The sequence below is a fragment of the Ovis aries genome, chromosome 7, assembly GCF_016772045.2.
Source record: "Ovis aries strain OAR_USU_Benz2616 breed Rambouillet chromosome 7, ARS-UI_Ramb_v3.0, whole genome shotgun sequence".
Taxonomy (NCBI): Eukaryota; Metazoa; Chordata; class Mammalia; order Artiodactyla; family Bovidae; genus Ovis; species Ovis aries.
This window is the reverse complement of record NC_056060.1, coordinates 36,702,574-36,708,993: the sequence shown is the minus strand read 5'-3', so window position 1 is coordinate 36,708,993 and position 6,420 is coordinate 36,702,574.

Genomic DNA, 6,420 nt, shown 5'->3' with positions numbered 1-6,420 from the left:
CAAAAGGAAACAATAAAGCTTTCTGCCGGGAAAAAAAAAAAAAAAGAAAGAGATGGAATACCTGATATGTTTGAACATATTTAGAGGGAATAAATTTATAAGCACAAAGAAAACAAAACAAAAAAAGACAATTATTTACCTCAAGGAAAACAAAAGTTTGTGAAATCATGTCTACTGCATGGCTCATCTTTCAATAGCATGTACAAAGTCATAACAATACCCAATTTTGAACTAATCATAATTACTATAGAGCTCTATGGAGATGAGGAGGGAAAAGAAGTGCATGAAAGTATATGCACACACTAGTGAGTGTCTGTGCTAAGGGTAGGGTATACTTTAAAAAGCTAAATCCTTCATTTAAATAGCTATCATCTTTCACAAGAGGGTGTAAATAGATGATGCCTAAAACTGAAAAATGAAGTAATAATGTAAGCTTATTCAGATAAAATGATCAAAATAAAATGGTTAAATTATTTTTTGCCTATGAAAGTGGTTGGGGAATAAGAAGATAGGGGAGTGTGCTCTTTTTTGATGCAAACCTTGATTCACTATTTGACTTTTTTTTTTTAATACTAGAGGGCTTTTCTTCAATTAATGTACTTGTTTTAATTGGAGAATAATTACTTTACAATATTGTGATGGTTTTTACCATACAACAACATGAATCGGCCATGGGTATACGTGTGTCCCCTCATCCTGAACCCACCTCCTTCCCCACCTTATGCCTCTGGGTTGTCCCAGAGCATTGGCTTTGGGTTCCCTGCTTTGTGCATCGAACTTGCCCTGGTCATCTATGGCCATATGGTAATACACATATTTCAATGCTACGTCTGACTTTTAAACTGTGTGATTAAAGACAAAAAAGAAACTAATAGAAAGGGAAAAGAAAGGAAGGAAGAAGGAAAATAGAGAAAGGGAGAAAGAAAGAGAAAGAAAGACGCAGTTGCTCTCAAGGTGTCCATGGTTTAATGGAGGACATGAAATGGTAATTGAAATTGAGTAGTACTAGAGACTTGTACAAGATGTCTGGGGAGAATGTAAGTAGAGCTAATAATTCTTCTTGTGCAGAAAGAGGTGGTAAGAAGCTGCACATTTTAGATCTGCTTTGGTTAGAACCTTAAATGTTTTAATTAATCAGAGTAGGAGGGGAAAAGATATTCTAAACTAGCCAGGGAAAAATAGCATTAGCAAAGGCATTGAAACACGAAAGTATTTTCAATTCTCAGAAATTCTGTGTCATTACTATGACTAGGCCGTGCTGTAAACCAAACTAAAGTCTGTTTCTCTTCTTGACTATAAGTTCAAAGTACACAAGAATTATATCTACTAAAAATATTTATTTCATAAATTAATAAATAGCGTGCTTACTTAAATCTACCAGAATTTTGTAAAGGCTTTAGAGAACAAAAAATAAACTTTTCCTACACAACAACAATTTCAGGGGAACAAAAATAGCTTTCCAATGCCATGAATGCAAATTAAATGGACAAGTCATTCTGAAATAATGTCAATATAAGAACTCAAGAAACTATACAAATAAACATAAGATATAATTGGAAGTGAGCTCTGAAATGGCACACTAAAGGTTCTATGCCATCTAAGAAATGCAGCGGAATTTTACCACATTTTAGGTGGCCTACCGTTAATGCTCTCTGATTCTTGTTTTTGTTTTTTAAATATCAGCAACATGCTGAGAACAGACGCTGAGGAGGTTGATAAAAATACAAAATTTATTCAATAAGTAGTTTCCTCTTCTGAGTAAAAAGAAGTGTCATCAACACAAAGCTGTCAGCAGGCCAGATAATCCATCTTTGTTTTTTTTTTTAATTAAACAGACTGCACATCGCTTCATTTGAATTGGACACTCTCTAATCTTTCTAAAGTTTTCCTATCCACAGAACAGCTTATCTATTAAAAGAAATTCATGAATGATAGATACCTCATTTTTCACTTTACCAAAATTAGACGTACTGACTTGCCGATATATTTACTTTCTTAACCCATAGTCAATCAAGAAAAACAATGAATAATGTTTTGATTTAACTAACTATGGATATTTAAGTGCTTTTTTTATTTGAGAAGCAAGAACAAAGTTACAAAGTTATCGGTAAATAGCAAAAATTCCTTTATTTTATTAACAATAAATCACTCCCATAACAGCTGCCATGCTCATAGAGGAATTAATTACCCTTGTTCATTCATTTGTTTGTTCAACAAAGGTATATATTAATGTCAAGCACTCTACTTAACAACCAAAAAAAAAGATGAAATAACTTCCCTGCCTTCAAAGAGCTCAAAGTCCAAGGAGAAAGAAAATTAACACAGCTTGACAGGTGCCAGGGCAGATTTCAGTCATGTCAGGTGGAAAAAAAGAAAGAGCGGTCTTAACAAACGAGGAGATGAGGGCAATTTAGACTGAGGAAGATGCATGATTCTTTGAAAACTAAAAGGCGGTAGAAACTAAAAGATGAAAGAAAAGGCTGGAAAACTAGAAAAGATATACGTATAAAACAAAAACCTTGTATGTCATGCTAGAATTTGGATTTTACCCTAAACTTGAAGGATCATAAGAAAACTTGTGACATCAAATTTCTCATTTAGAAAAAAAATATCTTTGCAGTGATATGGAAGATAAAATTGAAGGTAGACAAACTTTCCACACAGTCTAAAAACAGTAGCTCCTAAAACAGGAGAGAGTTTAATATTATCATTAAAGACAAAAAAGGGACTATTCCACATAAGTTCACTATCTACAGAGGTTCAAAATAATCTTCCTTGGAATCAAATGATTTGCCATATAAACTTAATAAGCCCAGCTCTCTAAAGATTGAAAACTTAGTCTGAAAATTATCAACAATTAAAATCAAACAAATTTCAATGTGACCAAGAAAACCCTAAACCTCCCTTTCAGTTCAGTCAGTTCAGTCGCTCAGTCGTGTCCGACTCTTTGCGACCCCATGAATCGCAGCACGCCAGGCCTCCCTGTCCATCACCAACTCCCGGAGTTCACTCAGACTCATGTCCATCGAGTCAGTGACGCCATCCAGCCATCTCATCCTCTGTTGTCCCCTCTTCCTCCTGCCCCCAATCTCTCCCAACATCAGAGTCTTTTCCAATGAGTCAACTCTTCGCATGAGGTGGCCAAAGTACTAGAGTTTCAGCTTCAGCATCAGTCCTTCCAAAGAAATCCCAGGGCTGATATCCTTCAGAATGGACTGGTTGGATCTCCTTGCAGTCCAAGGGACTCTCAAGAGTCTTCTCCAACACCACAGTTCAAAAGCATCAATTCTTCAGTGCTCAGCTTTCTTCACAGTCCAACTCTCACATCCATACATGACTACTGGAAACACCATAGCCTTGACTAGACGGACCTTAGTCGGCAAAGTAATGTCTCTGCTTTTGAATATGCTATCTAGGTTGGTCATAACTTTTCTTCCAAGGAGTGAGCGTCTTTTAATCTCATGGCTGCAATCACCATCTGCAGTGATTTTGGAGCCCCAAAAAATAAAGTCTGACACTGTTTCCCTGTCTATTTCCCATGAAGTGATGGGACCAGATGCCATGATCTTCGTTTTCTGAATGTTGAGCTTTAAGCCAACTTTTTCACTCTCCTCTTTTACTTTCATCAAGAGGCTTTTAGTTCCTCTTCACTTTCTGCCATAAGGGTGGTGTCATCTGCATATCTGAGGTTATTGATATTTCTCGCAGCAATCTTGATTCCAGCTTGTGTTTCTTCCAGTCCAGCGTTTCTCATGATGTACTCTGCACAGAAGTTAAATATGCAGGGTAACAATATACAGCCTTGACGTACTCCTTTTCCTATCTGGAACCAGTCTGTTGTTCCATGTCCAGTTCTAACTGTTGCTTCCTTACCTGAATACAGATTTCTCAAGAGGCAGGTCAGGTGGTCTGGTATTCCCATCTCTCTCAGAATTTTCCATAGTTTATTGTGATCCACACAGTCAAAGGCAGCTTGACTCAAAACTTAGATTCCTTCCTGAACTTGGGCCCCTGGCCAAGTTAAATACTCTTAAGAGTACTGTAAGATACTTGAATTTTTTTTTTTTCTCTGCCCCTTTGAGCTATCTTCTCCCAGCCTTTTGCCAGTTTTATAACCCAGGAATGTCTTTCTCAATGATCTGAGAACCACTTGAAATACAATCATTGAGAAAGATAGTACATGCCTTCTCCGAGACTCTAAGGGAGGGTAGCCTAATTTCAAAAAGTGCCAGTTAATAAACAAAAATGGCCTAATCATAGTAATCAACTTCTACTCAGTTGTCCCCCAAGACTTTTCCACTAGTTCACCTTCAAAGCATAAAAAACTCTCCTGTTTTTTCTTTCAGTGAAAATGACTCAGTATCTCTCCCAGATTGTTCTGCCGAGAACATTATTCATTTCTTTGTTTTGTTGTTCAGTCACTAAGTCATGTTTAACTCTGCAATCCCATGCACTATAGCAGGCCAGTCTCCGTCCTCCACTGTCTCCTGTGCATACGCGCTTTGCATGCTAAGTCCCTTCTGTCATGTCTGACCCTTTGAAACCCCTCCAGGCTCCTCTGTCCATGGAATTTACCAGGCAACAATATTCGAGTGGGTTGCCATTTCCTTCTCCAGGGGATCTTCCTGACCCAGGGATTGAACCTGCATCTCCTACATTGGCAGGCAGTTTCTTTACCACTAGTGCTGCCTGGAAAGCCCACTATCTCCCGGAGTTTGCTCAGATTCATGTCCATTGAGTCAGTGATGCTATACAGCCATCTCATCCTCTGTCACCCCCTTCTCCTTTTGACTTAGATCTTTCCCAGGATCAGGGTTTTTTCCCAATGAGTCAGCTTTTCACATGAGATAGCCAAAGTATTGGAGCTTCAGCATCAGTCCTTCCAATGAATTATTCAGGGTTTATTTCCTTTAGGATTGGCTGGTTTGATCTCCTTGCAGTCCAAAGGACTCTCAAAAGCCTTCTTTAGCACTACAATTCAAAAGCATCAACTCTTCAGTATTCAGCTTTCTTTAGGGCCCAACTTTCACCTCTGTACATGACTACTGGAAAAACCATAGCTTTGACTATATGGACCTTGGTTGGCAAAGTGATGTTTCTTCTCTTTAATATGCTGTCTGGGTTTGTCATAGTTTTTCTTTCAAGAAAAAGTGTCTTTTAATCTCATGGCTGCAGTCATCATCCCCAGTAATTGTGGAGCCCCCAAAATAAAATCTGTCACTGCTTCTACTTTTTTCCTTCTATTTGCCATGAAGTGATAGGACTGGATGCCATGATCTTAGTTTTTTGAATATTGAGTTTTAAGCCAAGTTTTTCACTTTGTTTACCTGCCCTAAGAACCATTTAAGGTATCTGTCCTGAAACCTGCTAATTTATGGTCTATCAGCCTTACATTACATGCAGATAGTAATTAACTGGGAATAAAAATGAGAAGTGTGATACAAAGTAGCAAAATGAATGCTTCACTAATGGCAACCCAGAATCGTCCCCTTGACCTGCATCTTGTAGGGAGGCAGAGAGTTTTTTGCTGTTGTGTTTTAAAAGCTGGAACTGAATCATGCCATATTTCCCATCACTGTTGAAACCACTCATAGAAGACCTGCTGGCTAGATGCATTGTCACGTATCTTAATGTCAGTCCTTTGCTTTACATGACATAAAATAAGTTGGTGGTTTTGTTTTAGTGTGATAGAGATTTGGGGTTTATTTATGTATTTTTTATTGAAGGATAATTGCTTTACAAAATTTTGCTATTTTCTGTCCAACCTCGACATGAACCAGCCATAGGTATACATATATCCTCACCCTTTTGAACCTCCCTCCCATCTCCCACCCCAAGTTTCCGTGTTACTCTTTCCACACGTCTCACCCTCTCATCCCCTCTCCCCATGTGCATAAGTCTATTCTCTATGTCTGTTTCTTCACTGCTGCCCTGTAAATAAAGTCTTCAGTACCATTTTTCTAGATTCTGTATATATGTGTTAGAATACAATATTTATCTTTCTCATTCTGACTCACTTCACTCTGTATAGTTCTAGGTTCATCCATCTCATCAGAACTGACTCAAATGCCTTCCTTTCTTTGGCTGTATAATATTCCATTGTGTGTATGTACCACGACTTCTTTATCCATGCACCTATCAGTGGACATCTAGGTTGCTTCCATGTTGTAGCTATTGCAAATAGTGCTGAAATGAACAATGGGATACATGTGTCTTTTTCAATTTTGGTTTCCTCAGGATATATGCCTAGGAGTGGGATTGCTGGGTCATATGGTGGTTTTATGCCTAGTTTTTTAGGGAATCGCCATACCATCTTCCAAAGTGGCTGAATTAATTTACATTCCCACCAACAGTGCAAGAGCATTCCCTTTTCTCCACACCCTTTCCAGCATTTATTGTTTGTAGAATTTTTGATGATGG